The sequence below is a fragment of the Aethalodelphis obliquidens genome, unplaced genomic scaffold, assembly GCF_003676395.1.
Source record: "Aethalodelphis obliquidens isolate GAN/ISIS:26980383/991018 unplaced genomic scaffold, ASM367639v1 scaffold13, whole genome shotgun sequence".
Taxonomy (NCBI): Eukaryota; Metazoa; Chordata; class Mammalia; order Artiodactyla; family Delphinidae; genus Aethalodelphis; species Aethalodelphis obliquidens.
In genome coordinates this window covers 19,451,105-19,468,000 of record NW_020837957.1, presented here as the reverse complement: position 1 = coordinate 19,468,000, position 16,896 = coordinate 19,451,105, and positions in this window count along the sequence as shown.

Below are 16,896 nucleotides of genomic sequence, written 5' to 3'. Positions count from 1 at the left end.
TTTCTGAAATTTCAAGTTTTTTTCTCCAGTTCAGTGAACGGTATTCTATTATTTCTTTGTTCATTATTTTTCATCTGTTCCCTTTGTCCCCTAGTAATTATATTATTCATACATTAGGTATCTCAGATCTCTCTTCCATATCTCATATTATTTTGCTCATGTTTTCCATTGCCTTGTAAATTTGTTCTGCATTGGTGTTATTTCTTCAATTTGATCTTCTAAGATAGCCATTATGCAATATAACTATTTCCTACCAATGTATCTTTCTTTAAAACTATCATATCCCTTCCTTCTTTTTTTTCACTAAGGGCAACTCACCATACTTCTCAGAGTACAAAAGGTATCAGAGAGATCTTTTTCATCTTCCTAGTACAAAATCGATTTGTAAGTAACTCTGCTTCACCTGCTTTTTTTTTTCCTTTTATCCCTATTGCAGTAGTCAAATATTCTATTTGTTCTATAAATCTTTATACCTCCCATATTGTTAATCCTTTCTCTATTTTTCCACTTATTTTACCATACAAACATGTTATGGTAGCAGGAAATACAACATGGCAGTTCTGGAGTCAAAAAATGGGGATTCAAAACTTAGCTCTGCCAATTTCTAGTCTTCTACACTGAACAATTTAATTAGATTTGCTATAAAACTCTTTTCTCATCTAATAAGTGGGCAAATACTAGTACTTAGCTCTTGGTATTATTAAGAGTAAATAATTTATTAATTTGAAACAATTGGCATAGTGTCTGACCCATAGAAGTCAATAAATAAACTTTAATATCTTTGTCTTAAAAAATGAAGGCAATCTCACTTGATGCTATAGGATGTCCTGACTCCTATCCAGTTGTCTGCTCCCTTTCACATCCAAACTATCTTCACAATGTGTCTACACTCTCCCTCTGACTCATCTCATCCATTCCTTGAATTGAAACACCATCAACATGCTGGTAACTCCTGAATTTGTATCTCTACCCACTTATCTCCTTTGCATCCTAGACTCATATCTGTTCATTCAGTATCTCCATTTCAATGTCTGATTTGCATCTCAGCCTTAACATGTCAGGACTGAATTCTTTTTTATTGGAGTATAATTGCTTTACAATGGTGTATTAGTTTCTGCTTTATAACAAAATGAATCAGTTATACATATACATATGTTCCCATATCTCTTCCCTCTTGCGTCTCCCTCCCTCCCACCCTCCCTACCCCACCCCTCTACATGGTCACAAAGCACCGAGTTGATTTTCCTGTGCTATGCGGCTGCTTCCCACTAGCTATTGGTTTTATATTTGGTAGTGTATATATGTCCATGCCATTCTCTCACTTTGTCCCAGCTTACCATTCCCCCTCCCCATGTCCTCAAGTCCATTCTCTAGTAGGTCTGCGTCCTTATTCCCATCTTGTCCCTAGGTTCTTCATAACCATGTATATATATATATATATATATATATATATATATATTTTTTTTTAGATCCCATATATATGTGTTAGCATACAGTATTTGTTTTTCTCTTTCTCACTTACTTCACTCTGTATGACAGACTCTAGATCCATCCACCTCACTACAAATAACTCAATTTCGTTTTCCTTTATGGCTGAGTAATATTCCATTGTATATATGTACCACATCTTCTTTATCCATTCATCTGTCGATGGACACTTAGGTTGCTTCCATGTCCTGGCTATTGTAAATAGAGCTGCATTGAACATTGTGGTACACGACTCGTTTTGAATTATGGTTTTCTCTGGGTATATGTCCAGTAGGGGGATTGCTGGGTCATATAGTAGTTCTATTTTTAGTTTTGTAAGGAACTTCCATACTCTTCTCCATAGTGGCTGTATCAATTTACATTCCCACCAACAGGGCAAGAGGGTTCCCTTTTCTCCACACCTTCTCCAGCATTTATTGTTTCTAGATTTTTTGATGATGGCCATTCTGACTGGTGTGAGGTGATATCTCAATGTAGTTTTGATTTGTATTTCTCTAATGATTAGTGATGTTGAGCATTTTTTCATGTGTTTGTTGGCAACCTGTATATATTCATTGGAGAAATGTCTATTTAGGTCTTCTGTCCATTTTTGGATTGGGTGGTTTGTTTTTTAGACATTGAACTGCATGAGCTGCTTGCAAATTTTGGACATTAATCCTATGTCAGTTGTTTCATTTGCAAATATTTTCCCTCATTCTGAGGGTTGTCTTTTCATCTTGTTTATGGTTTCCTTTGCTGTGCAAAAGCTTTTAAGTTTCATTAGGTCCCACTTGTTTATCTGTGTTTTTATTTCCCTTTCTCTAGGAGGTGGGTCAAAAAGGATCTTGCTGTGATTTATGTCATAGAGTGTTCTGCCTATGTTTTCCTCTAAGAGATTGAGAGTGTCTGGCTGTACATTTAGGTCTTTAATTCACTTCGTGTTTATTTTTGTGTATGGTGTTAGGGAGTGTTTTAATTTCATTCTTTTACATGTAGCTGTCCAGTTTTCCCAGCACCACTTATTGAAGAGGCTGTCTTTTCTGCATTGTATATTCTTGCCACCTTTATAAAAGATAAGGTGACCATAGGTGTGTGGGTTTCTCTCTGGGCTTTCTATCCTGTTCCATTGACCTAAATTTCTGTTTTTGTGCCAGTACCATACTGTCTTGATTACTGTATCTTTGTAGTATAGTCTGAAGTCAGGGAGCCTGATGCCTACAGCTCTGTTTTTCTTTCTCAACATTGCCTTGGCTATTCAGGGTCTTTTGTGTTTCCATACAAATTGTGAAAGTTTTTATTCTGGTTCTGTGAAAAATGCCACTGCTAGTTTGTAGAGATTGCATTGAATCTGTAGATTGTTTTGGTAGTATAGTCATTTTCACAATGTTGATTTTTCCAATCGAAGAACATGGTATATCTCTCCATCTATTTGTATCATCTTTAATTTATTTCATCAGTGTCACAATTTTCTGCATACAGGTCTTCTGTCTCCTTAGGTAGCTTTATTCCTAGGTATTTTATTCTTTTAGTTGAAACGGTAAATGGTAGTGTTTCATTAATTTCTCTTTCAGATTTTACATCATTAGTGTATAGGAATGCCAGAGATTTCTGTGCATTAATTTTGTATCCTGCTACTTTACCAAGTTCATTGATTTGTTCTAGTAGTTTTCTAGTAGCATCTTTAGTATTCTCCATGTATAGTATCATGTCATCAGCAAACAGTGACAGTTTTACTTCTTCTTTTTCAATTTGTACTCCTTTTATTTCCTTTTCTTCTCTGATTGCTGTAGCTAAAACTTCCAAAACTATGTTGAATAAGAGTGGTGAAAGTGGGCAACCTTGTCTTGTTCCTGATCTTAGTGGAAATGGTTTCAGTTTTTCACCATTGAAGACGATGTTGGCTGTGGGTTTGCCATATATGGCCTTTATTATGTTGAGGTAAGTTCCCTCTATGCCTACTTTCTGGAGGGTTTTTATCATAAATGGGTGTTGAATTTTTGTCAAAAGCTTTCTCTGCATTTATTGAGATAATCATATGGTTTTTCCCCTTCAATTTGTTAATATGGTGTATCACATTGATTGATTTGCCTATAATGAAGAATCCTTACATTCCTGGTATAAACCCCACTTGATCATGGTGTATGATCCTTTTAATGTGCTGTTGGATTCTGTTTGGTAGTATTTTGTTAAGGATTTTTGCATCTATGTTCATCAGTGATATTGGCCGGTGGGTTTCTTTCTTTGCGTCCTCTTTGTCTTGTTTTGGTATCAGGGTGATAGTGGACTCGTAGAATGAGTTTGGGAGTGTTCCTCCCTCTGCTATATTTTGGAAGAGTTTGAGAAGTATAGGTGTTAGCTGTTACCTAATATTTGATAGAATTCGCCTGTGAAGCCATCTGGTCCTGGGCTTTTGTTTGTTGGAATATTTTCAATCACAGTTTCAATTTCAGTGCTTGTGATTGGTCTGTTCATATTTTCTATGTCTTCCTGGTTCAGTCTCAGAAGGTTATATCTTTCTAAGAATTTGTCCATTTCTTCCAGGTTGTCCATTTTATTGGCATACAGTTGCTTGTAGTAATCTCTCATGATCCTTTGTATTTCTGCAGTGTCAATTTTTACTTCTCCTTTTTCATTTCTAATTCTATTGATTTGAGTCTTCTCCCTTTTTTTCTTGTTGAGTCTGGCTAATGGTTTATCCATTTTGTTTATCTTCTCAAAGAACCAGCTTTTAGTTTTATTGATCTTTGCTGTAATTTCCTTCATTTCTTTTTCATTTATTTCTGATCTGATCTTTATGATTTCTTTCCTTCTGTTACTTTTGGGGTTGTTTTGTTCTTCTTCTCTAAATGTTTTAGGTGTAAGGTTAGGTTGTTTATTTGAGATGTTTCTTGTTTCTTAAGGTAGGATTGTATTACTATAAACTTCCCTCTTAGAACTGCTTTTGCTGCATCCCATAGGTTCTGTGTCATCATGTTTTCATGTCATTTGTTTCTAAGTATTTTTTGATTTTGTCTTTGATTTCTTCAGTGATTTCTTGGCTATTAAGTAGTGTATTGTTTAGGCTCCATGTGTTTGTATTTTTTACAGATTTTTTTCCTGTAATTGATATCTAGTCTCATAATGTTGTGTTCAGAAAAGATACTTGGTATGATTTCCATTTTCTTAAATTTACCAAGGCTTGATTTGTGACCCAAGATATGATCTATCCTGGAGAATGTTCCATGAGAACTTGAGAAGAAAGTGTATTCTGTTGTTTTTGGATGGCATTTCCTATAAATATCAATTAAGTCTATCTTTTTTAATGTATCAATTAAAGCTTGTGTTCCCTTATTTATTTTCATTTTGGATGATCTATCCATTAGTGAAAGTGGGGTGTTAAATTCCCCTAGTATGATTGTGTTACTGTCAATGTCCCCTTTTATGGCTGTTAGTATTTGCCTTATGTATTGAGGTGCTCCTATATTGGGCGCATAAATATTTATAATTGTTATATCTTCTTCTTGGATTCATCCCTTGATCATTATGCAGTATCCTTCTTTGTCTGTTGCAATAGCCTTTGTTTTAAAGTCTATTTTGTCTGATATGAGAATTGCTACTCCAGCTTTCTTTTGATTTCCACTTGCATGGAATATGTTTTTCCATCCCCTCACTTTCAGTCTGTATGTGTCCCTAGGTCTGAAGTGGGTCTGTTGTAGACAGCATTTATATGGGTCTTGTTTTTGTATCCATTCAACCAGTCTATGTATTTTGGTTGGAGCATTTGATCCATTTACATTTAAGGTAATTATCAATATGTATGTTCCTATTACCATTTTCTTAATTGTTTTGGGTTCGTTATTGTAGGTCTTTCCCTTCTCTTGTGTTTTCTGCCTAGAGAAGTTCCTTTAGCAGTTGTAAAGCTGGTTTGGTGGTGCTGAATTCGCTTAGCTTTTGCTTGTCTGTAAATGTTTTAATTTCTCCATCAAATCTGAATGAGATCCTTGCTGGGTAATGTTGGTTGTAGGTTTTTCCCTTTCAGTACTTTAAATATGTCCTGCCATTCCCTTCTGGCTTACAGAGTTTCTGCTGAAAGATCAGCTGTTAACCTTATGGGGATTCCCTTTTACGTTATTTGTTGTTTTTCACTTGCTGCTTTTAATATTTTTTCTTTGTATTTAATTTTTGATAGTTTTATTAAAATGTGTCTTGGCATGTTTCTCCTTGGATTTATTCTGTATGGGACTCTCTGTGCTTCTTAGACTTGATTACTTATTTCCTTTCCCATATTAGGGAAGTTTTCAACTATTATCTCTTCAAATATTTTCTCAGTCCTTTTCTTTTTCTCTTCTTTTTCTGGTACCCCTATAATTCGAATTTTGTGCCTTTAATGTTGTCCCAGAGGTCTCTGAGACTCTCCTCAATACTTTTGATTCTTTTTTTCTTTATTCTGCTCTGCAGTAGTTATTTCCACTATTTTATCTTCCAGGTCACTCATCCATTCTTCTTCCTCAGTTATTCTGTTATTGATCCTTTCTAAGGAATTTTTAATTTCATTTATTGTGTTGTTCATCATTGTTTGTTTGCTCTTTAGTTCTTCTAGGTCCTTGTTAAACATTTCTTGTATTTTCTCCATTCTATTTCCAAGATTTTGGATCATCTTTAGTATCATTATTCTGAATTCTTTTTCAGGTAGACTGCCTATTTCCTCCTCATTTGTTAGGTCTGGTGGGTTTTTTCCTTGCTCCTTCATCTGCTGTGTGTGTCTCTGTCTTCTCATTTTGCTTAACTTACTGTGTTTAGGATCTCCTTTTTGCAGGCTGCCAGTTTGTATCTCCTGTTGTTTTTGGTGTCTGCCCCCAGTGGCTAAGGTTGGTTCAGTGGGTTGTTCAGTTTTCCTGGTGGAGGGGACTAGTGCCTGTGTTCTGGTGGATGAGGCTGGGTCTTGTCTTTCTGGTGGGCAGATCCACATCTGGTGGTGTGTTTTGGGGTTTCTGTGATCTTATTATGATTGTAGGCAGCCTCTCTGCTAATGGGTCAGGTTGTGTTCCTGTCTTGCTAGTTGTTTGGCATAGGATGTCCAGCACTGTAGCTTTCTGGTCATTGACTGGAGCTGGTTCTTGGCATTGAGATGGAGATCTCTGTGAGATTTTCATCATTTGATATTACGTGGAGCTGGGAGGTCTCTGGTGGACCAATGTCCTGAACTTGGCTCTCCCACCTCAGGAGCAAAGCCCTGATGGCTAACTGGAGCACCAAGAGCCTGTCATCCACACACCTAGAATAAAAGGAGAAAAAAAAAAGAAACAAAGATAAAATAAAATAAAATGATGTAAAGTTATTAAAATAAAAAATAATTATTAATAAAAGGTTAAATGTAATAAAATAAAAAAGAAAGAAAGAAATAAGAGAACAACCAAACCAAAAAACAAATCCATCAATGATAACAAGCACTAATAACTATACTAAAAGAAAGAAAAAAAAGAAAAAAAACTGACAGAACCCTAACACAAATGTTAAAAGCAAAGTTATACAGACAAAATCACACACAGAAGCATACACATACACACTCACAAAAAGAGATAAAGGAAAAAAATATATATATCATTGCTCCCAAAATACACCTTCTCAATTTGGGATGATCCATTGTCTATTCAGGTATTCCATAGATGCAGGGTACATCAAGTTGATTGTGGAGATTTAATCTGCTGTTCCTGAGGCTGCTGGGAGAAATTTACTTTCTCTTCTTTGTTCGCACAGCTCCCAGGGTTCAGCTTTGGATTTGGCCCCGCCTCTGTGGGTAGGTTGACTGAGGACATCTGTTCTTCATTCAAACAGGACGGGGTTAAAGGAGCAGCTGATTTGGGGTCTCTGGCTCACTCAGGGCAGGGGGAGGGAGGGGTACGGAGTACAGGGCGAGCCTACGGCGGCAGAGGCTAGTGTGACATTGCAACACCCTGAGGCGTGCCGTGTGTTCTTCTGGGGAAGTTGTCTCTGGATCACGGGACCCTGGCAGTGGCGGGCTGCACAGGCTCCCGGGAGGGGATGTGTGGCGAGTGACCTGTGCTTGCACACAGGTTTCTTGGTTGCTGCAGCAGCAACCTTAGCATCCCATGCCCATCTCTGGGGTCCACGCTCATAGCCACGGCTCATGCCTATCTCTGGAGCTCCTTTAAGCAGCACTCTTCTCTCCCTGGGATCCGACTGAAGCCTGAGCCTCAGCTCCCAGCCCCTGCCCACCCCAGCGGGTGAGCAGACAAGCCTCTTGGGCTGATCCTCTATGCAGGAATCTCTCCGCTTTGCCTTCTGCTCCCCTGTTGCTGTGCTCTCCTCCACAGCTCTGAAGCTTTCTCCCTCCTGCCACCCCGCCACCCGCAGTCTCCGCCAGCGAAGGGGCTTCCTAGTGGGTGGAAACCTTTCCTAGTTCACAGCTCCCTCCCACTGGTGCAGGTCCCGTCCCTATTCTTTTGTCTCTGTTTTTTTTCTTTTATCCTACCCAGATAGGATATTTTGCCTTTTGGGAGGTCTGATGTCTTCTGCCAGTGTTCAGTCGGTGTTCTGTAGGAGTTGTTCCACACATAGATGTATTTCTGATGTATTTATGGGGAGTAAGGTGATCTCCATGTCTTCCTCTTCTGCCATCTTGAAGCTCCTTCCCAGGACTGAATTCTTGATCTTGCCCCTTCCCCACCAAATATTTTCTTTTCCCAGTCTTTCTGATCTCATTAAATGTTACCACCACATAGCCAATTTCTTAAACCAAACTCCTAAGAATCACCTTTGATTTCTGTACTTCCCTCAGCAACCACATCAGCATATATAATTGGTTTTACCTCCAAAATATATCTTAAATTTGTCCTCCTATTACTATCTCCATGGTCACAGTTTTGTTCAATCCAACATCATCATACACACATTGCATTATGCCACAGTTTCCTAATTACCCTGCCCATTTCTGTTCATGTACCAATAACCCCTTCACCTATATTCCAGATAGCTGCTGGAATTACCTTTTCATAATCAAAATATTATCATGTTGTCATCCAACATAAGATTCCTACCTTTTTTGTAGCCTAAAAGTTGCACTCATACAAAACTTATAGATTCCTGACTATCTCTCCTCCTTTATCTTCATCACTCTCCTTACATTCACTGTGTTCTAACCTCACTGGCCCTCTGAGAGTTTATAGGTCATTTGAGATCCTTCCTGTGTCAGGTCTTTCAGGCATAGTTTCCCGTGACTGAAATAATACTCATTTGCCAATTTCCTCTTACTCTTCAGGACTGTGCATAATGCTTCCATAGAAAGGATTTACCTACAACTCTATATAAAGTAGTCCATGCTCCCCTTCTCCTTTGTTTCCTATTTTAGCACTCTTCTAATTGTCTTCTTGGCACTTCATACAACTTATCATTCTCATATTGTTGTCTCTTGTTTCCTTCCTGTCTCTCTCACTTAAATATAGGTTCCTAAAGGACAGGGCCATCTGTCTTGTATCCTGTTAAATATGCTGTGCCTAATACACAATAGACTCTAAATGATTTATGTATTGAACACATAAGTAAATAAATGAAGACTAAATTGTTTCTGAACTATATTATTTTGTTAACTTCTCATTTAAATTTTAAAATAAAATGTCTTATTTCCTTCCAGAAATACATTTTTAACCCTTAATCATATCTCTTCAAAAGATTTCATTATAGTTGACCTCAATTTTCTTTTCTTTATTCCTCTCTTTTCTCCTTCCTCTTTATTTTATTTATTGGTTATTCCACTAGTTCTCTTACACAGAACCACCAAACTGTTTCATTGACTTGGTTTCCCTCTTGTGATCTAGTTGCATCAACTTAAACTGATTGTGATGGTTCCTTGGCTGGTCATGCCTGGATTGGCCCATGGTGATGCCTCTCAAGCAGTGATGGAATGGAAGTCAATGAAGATAAATAAATGAATTTGTTTTTCAGTGAGTCAAATGAACTGTAAATCAAATGAATTGTAAATCAGGGAACTCTCTTTCAAGTCATGTGAAAAAAGCTCCCTGTTTTGCAGGTGCAAGTGAACACAGGCTGTCCTCAGCCCAACACTACAGAAAGTTCTTGTGCTGCCTCTACTATCCGGAACAATAATATTAGTTTTTTTCTAAAACTAAGCTCCATGCATTGACCAGAGCTGTCCCCTACCCGTGTTGAGAGGATACTCCTAGGTTTGTGTTCTCTGTCACACTCATTGGTCTCCCCCTAGACTTGAAAGAAAGGCAGAGTGTATTTCCAAATTGCCTAGTTCTTAATCTTCTCTACTATCTTGTCTAATCACACTGTTTAAGCAATTATACACCCTTCAGGTACCTTCTAAATTAAGCCTGGATATCCAGATATTCCAGGGCTTCTTCCATGAATAACAACAACAATCTCAGCAGGAAATTGGGAGAAAAAGGGTCAAGAACAGATTTTTAAGCCCCCATTTCCCATCTGTGTTTTATTTTGAAAGCCTGGATTGAATCAATAAAAGAGTAAAGGTCCCTATATGATGAGAAGCCCAAGCAAAGATCAAGAAAACAGCATAAAATTTGACTCAGGTGTGGAAAAAAATCTAGGTGTGGGCTGGGGGTGAGGGTAGTTGAGAGGGGTTAGCATGAAGAATTAGCTAGAAAATTTAATCACTTTCCAGATGTTTTTGACAGTGAAAAAAAAATAGTTCAAAATTATGTAAATTAATTTCAAATTCAAACAAGGTTTAAAATTTTTAAATTTTTTGCAATGCCTCTTATAATGTATTATAATGTATACTGTATTATAATGCATAATGTATATGAGATTAATATGCTATAACTATGTTGTGATCAAACATTTTGGTATTGGCTATATTGACTGGCTGGTTGTATGCCTCAGATGGTCACCTTAAGCAGATATCAGTAAAAATATGTTGGAGAATTTATAGAGAACTCACCAACTGTGATTTATACTGGACCTCAGAGAACTAGTCTGATGTTTATCTTGATGTTTGTTCAGTGGCAGTAGCTATCAATAGCTGTACCATAACACAATTTATACATTTAAAAAATGTGGTTAAAGGAACTAGCACAGTTCAACTTATACTTCCCTGCCATTTTTTTGGTGTGATTACTTCCTGCTTGATCTACTGCAATTTTAATACTTAGTACAAAACATGGGACATAGAAAGCACTCGATGAGTAGTTGTTGAATGATTGAGCTATGTTCTAGAATGGAGAATTTAGTGTTTGGGTTGATCCTTTTTGTATCATATTTATTCATGATAAAATGTAGCAGTCAGAAACAAAACTATAATAATGTTCAAAAACAGTTTTCTAAAATGTTTTATAAAAGTATATAAAATATATAGTAAAAGAATTACTGGGAGGAACAACAGAAATATAGATAATAAGTCAAAAATAAAAATCCCAAGGGTTAGAAAGGCACCTGAAAGAATAAAACTCAGGAGAAAGAAAATATATTTTAAAAAGGAAAGTGTGAGCAATAGAAGTGTTAGCATATTTTCCCCTTCTGTACAAAATGTCTTCCTATGCAGTTCTTCTCATTAAACAAAACTAATCAAAGGAATGTGTCCTGATAATATAACTTGGTATGAGTTGCCACAGTCTGAGAGACCATTGTTCTCCTTTTTCTCTTACTGTTAAACTAACCCTGAAATAATTTAAAAGAAGACTAGAAACTAGGAGGCCTGTCTAGACAGGGGTTTTTAATTTTTCTGAAGCTTGATTACTATTAGAACAAGTTCCTTTTTGGATATGCTTCTTAAGAACAAAAAAGTTGTCTCTGGGAGCACTGGCAAGTCCATCCTTTTTGTATCTTGATAAATGCTTTTACTGACTCTTGAACTTTATAACACAACTCACCAATAAATTTTGATGATGGGGTACAGACTACATGGGTGGCAAAGGATGACACATTCATCTCCAGTTTGTTTCTTTTTAGAGAAGATGATTTTTGTTGGCTGAATTTCTGCTGAGTAGAGTAATTTCTGGCCTAAAATGCAATGCTTTAGAAGTTTTTCAAGCATTTGGAAAGGGCTCAAAAGCTGGTATGTTATCTTAAATGTTATTTTGATGGCATAATGGTATTTAGATTGATGTGAAAATGCCTCCTCCTATACCCTTTGTGGGAAGACACTACGGGAATGTGTATTTGGAATCATCTCATGATCTTTTTCACGCTTATAGTGATAGGGTGCTTTAAGGTGATGAACTCAATTGAACTTTAATTAATCTGAGAAAGTAGAAACCCCCCTGCCTAGAAATGGACACGATCAAATATGTTTTAGACATGGAGTCTAAGCCAGAGAATTCCAGAACAGAAAAGTTAATAAACTGAGACTTCCAGATATTGGCATATATGTGGTTGGAAACATTTAACTCTTGCTAAGGCAAAGAAACAAATATATTGTTTCTTATGGTGTCACCAGGTAAAAGATGGCTGGATTTAAAAAGAAAATCTAAATGACAATCATAATAACTAAGGTGTGTTGAATAATTATTAACATGCCCAGCCAGCGCCGTGGTCGGCACTTCACAAACAATAGGTCATTTAATTGTCTCCAAAAACTAATGAGCCAGAAACTATATTATCCCTACTTTAAAGTTGAGAAAGCTGAAGCTCAGAGAGTTTTAACGGCTTATCCAAGATGACATAGATATAGAAATAATGGAGCTGGGATTTGATCCCATGACTCTCTGACTCTAACATGCTTACTCTCTATTGTCTCAATAATATGGATGTATTAATTTGTATAAGATCCAAACATCTGCCTATTCTTCTAAACTGAATTGTCTTCTGATGTTGACAAAGAACAGCATTTTTGAATCTAGAACAAAAAGTTGCCTTTTCATTTTGGCTTAACTATGGGTTGTAAAATTTTAATTACCTTTTGTTTAGAAAGTGCTATAGAACCTGAACTTGTAATCAGTGTTGGAAGTAGGCACACCAAGGGGTTGTTGATTTCCCTAGTGAATTTGAGTATCATTTATGGAAATGTAATTACAGTGGAATCCTGTTGTAATGATCAATTTGAGCAAGCCCCATTTGATCATTACATCCAAATGATCACCACATACAGACCATAAAACAGTGAGCCTCTCAAACCAGTCAGGCTCAACTGTAAAATATCCATCTTACAAAAACAGTATTATTATCACTATGTACTTCAGAACCAGCACAGTTCAGTCGAATTATTGGATCTAATTAGCCCTTCTAAAGCCTATACCATTCTTTAGCTAAATCGTAATGGCTCATATGAAAGGTTCGAAATTCATCTAAGTCAACAAGTATTTATTATGTACCTGCTGTGTACTCTGAATGGGGCCAGGCACTGAGGAGAATATAAAATACATAGGAAGGCAGTTGCTTTCTTTTTGAAGCTCGCTATCCACTTTAGGAAACAAGTTGCGTAAACTGCTTGAACAACCCGGCCTAAAATGAGAGCCCCCAAACCCCCATATTAAAATATTGGTCAGTTTCAGAGGTGAAAACTTTGGCTCCAGTAAAAAATAGGTTAGGAGCATATTCTTTTGTCACAAAACTGACTGCAAAAGAAAACGGGGTAGGAAATGAAAGTAAATAGTTCCTTCCTGCAGAGGCAGTACCTGAAGTCAGAGACAGCAAAAGGGGTTCATCTCATATTCCAATTTCAATGAATTGGTTCTTAAGTCAGGGAGAGAGATGAGATTTTTCCCTCTCATATTAATATCAAAAAATTGTTAATGGCTGACTGCATTGCCGGGCTGAAAAAGATTTTTAGACCAAATTGAGACTCAAGGGAAAGAGTGATATTGCTGGTGAGTTAACTCTTGGCAGGGGGTGGAAGCCACAGGTGAAATACTGAGGCAGTGTTCTCTCTTGGACTTCTTTAATTTCAAGATCTCTGAATTGGGACGCCTACCTTCTAACTACACTCCTAGAATCATAGCACAGAAAATACTTTGTGGATGATGCACACAGTACACTGTGATCTTTCCTGCCCATTCTACTTCCCTTTTCCTTTTCACTCTCTTATACCCTCACACTCTATTTAATATTAACAGAACCCAAATTGTTACTTTGTCCAAATCAATAATCCCCATCTGACCATTCTTGTTTCGTACTCAAACCAGATACTGTAATCAAACACTTTAACGTTGCTCTAACACCCTCCATTCTAAACCCCTGACATTCAACATTTTTCTCGAAGTATGTTGTTCAAGCCAGTACACAACTGGAGCCAAGCAGAAAACCTCACCTTTCTACTCAGGCAGATATGTTCTCCTTTGACTTCAAGGAAGTCACAATTTATGCAAGCAATGGTATCTGTCTATTTAAACTGTTATCTAACCCAGTAACTACATGTTTCTAAACACCAACTATTCCTTAGGGCAGATGGCAGTTGCCTTGTATTTTGATTGTCTCCAATACCCTCTTTATGTATTTATTTTTTTCTCTCCAGAGAATCCACTCCAGAATGTTCCCTGCTGATTCTCCAATATGGTATATTCCTGTACTTTAGCCCAAATTCACATACATCATATTTTATCACATAAGATACATTCTGTGAAGCGTTTTCTGACCTCTCAATCCCTTGTATAATATAACCATTATGTTTTGAAATGTGCTAATATGGCATCAGTACAAAATATTATAGTATCTTTTCGAGTCTATCTTTCTCATATAGCTCTGGGCCATGTCTTTTCATTTCTGGGACCTTATCACCTGGCAAAGTTCCAGACACATAGTAATTTTCCCAAGATACTTTTCTCAAGCTCTTTGGGAATTTTAAGAAAGCAGCCATAGCCAAACAGATTCTTGGGTGTCATCATTTCTGTGGGTTTTTTTAACACAGACTTTTGAGAAAAGAAATATGGTGCAGAAAAAATAAATCATAGATTAAACTAATATCTCCTATTGAGAGTGCTTACCTTGAAAAGCCAAGCACTGACACATGACTTGCATATCAGTCCTCTCCATTTCTACAATGATCAGGGATAGTAGCTTCCCACCTCCCCCCGTCCACCTCCCTGCCCAGAACTCTCTGAAAAGGATTAAGTCATACATGAGGACTAATTTTGAACTGAACCACAATGGAACAATAGTAATGACTACATTTATCCCAGCAATTTTCAGGGTTATAATGTTTCCTGATCATAGTCTTAGTGTTTTCAGAATTTGGGGGCCATTCTATTCAGACCCACAGCTCTGTAGAGTAAAACTCATAAATGTAGCATGTAGTAGAGAATTGTTCTGAGGGCAGAGAGGTAGTAAGGCAGGATTTAAAATGAAGAAAAAGCTTGTTAACATTCACAGGGAGGGAGACAGCCATTTTTAAAAATAAATTGTCAGTGAAAAAGAGATCGGTAAATTTCAGACAGACAAGAGAACAGAGGAGACTAAGATTGCAGCAGTGAAGATAAACATGTATCTTCTTGGCAGCCCTGTAGGTTGGGAGGGACAGCTCAGATAGCCTGAACCAAAACTAGCATTTAAAAAAGTGCATTTTGTGATTGCACTTCTTCTCTTAGAAGCCTTAAGACCGAAAAAAAAGAAAAAAGAAATCGAGAGAGAGAGAGAGAGAGAGAGAGGGAGAGAGATAGACAAGGAAATGGGGATCAGTTGAAACGAAGACTTCCTCCAATGCTAATAGTAACTACAGTAAAAACAACAGTTTCCGTTTTTGCCTATGACTTTTCCCATATATGCTTTTTGGAAACACAGAAAGGTTTTTGTGTTTTTTTTTTTCTTTCCATTTTTACAGATCCTGGAATGCAAATTAATCCTTGGGGTTCCTTCATTTTTGCCGATTTTCTATTAGTGATTAGACCTGAGGGTTAAGGCTGCAAACTTCTTGAAAGGTGACTTTGGTCCTGAACAATTAAAAGGAGCACCACGATGTGGGCACATTTAGGAAAGGAACTGCTTTGAGCTCAGTTTCAAGGGGACAAGAGAAAGACCCTGTCAGCTTCCCCATCATCTAGCCCATCGCTGTGGTAGGACAGCCAGCTTGAGACAGAACCCATTCAAGAATAAGGGCTGGGCAATTAATTGACATATCCTCCCTGTTGTACTTGCTAACAACCTAAGAACAGCAGTTGGAGGTTGTCTCACCTATTGCACACCTGGAAAACATTTGATTCTAACATGATTTCCCAGTTCAGTGATTAGTGAGTGAATTTTCATAATTAAACAGACCTAGAAATAGAAGCCACAAGTTGGGTCAGGTTGGTAGAAGTTGAAATGATCAAGTGGCAGGAAAGGTTTGCTTTAGGAGAATAGGCAGGAAAATAGGATGGCCGTGTTGGGGGGATTTCTTGAGCACATGTTTTGCCTTCCACTGCATATTCCCTGCCTACCATATACAGCAAAAAGCAGGTTGAATGAGACACCTCAAATGGGAATCATGGATTTGCCATGACTTCTGACCTTGGCCAATTTTTGAACTTCTGAATAATAAAAATGTGTCCACTAGTACTTTCCTAACAGAGTTGTGAGGACTGAATGAGACGGTGCATGCAGTATGCCCAGTACAGAGCCTGGCATATATGGGGCCATCCACCCATGCTGTTTTCTTCCTTCTCTTCATTTCCCCCATTTTTACAAAGTTATATAGAATTAATCTTGAATATACTTGTGAGTTTGGTTCAAGTTCCCAGAGCTTTTAAGTCAGGGATCAAGAAATCCTGGGAGGCCAGGACCTTTTCCCTTGCCACCATTTGCATTGCAGGGCTTGATCCTTTCAGTCTATCTCCCAGTGTAGTATGTTTCCAAAGTAGGTTGTTTATTTCCTTCTCTGGGTTTTCATTAGAGCCAGAAGATAAGAGCCCTAAATTTGTGGAAGCACCTGTGAGACTAAGGCCAGGCATGTGACTTCTACAGGCGGTGGCTCCTCCTTGAGTGAACCAACTTAGCTTTAAGCAGAGTTATTATGTGTGTCATTTGGTGCCATTACTATGCCCAAGATGAATGTGAGATATCAACCTCAGTTTGTGAAATGCAGACACTGATGGATGACAAAGATTAATTCAATTACAATTAGGACAAAACAAACATCTTTTTGAAATGGAACACATAGTGGGAAGGGAGAGGGGAAACTTCTATCCTGTTGTACTGATAGGTTTCCTTTTCTAAATGAGCGGCAGCAGACAGGTTATACAGAAATGCCTCTGGCAGTAGAGATGACAGAGACATTAGCAGCATTTGGGAAAGAAAACAAATTGGCATCATCAAAGTACAGCATGCACCTTGTAAATTTATTCCTTTATTATTTCTTTTACAACTTGCATAACATACATATGTATCTCTAATAGCTGCTGAGTGCAGTAATAGTACCATATGGCATGTTCAAAACCACATATAGGTGTATAGTTCAGTGCACTAATTATGGCATTAAGAATTGCCTTTTAAAGTAGAGAGTTTGCCATGGTGAAAATCAATAAAGAGAAGAGGTAGTATGAA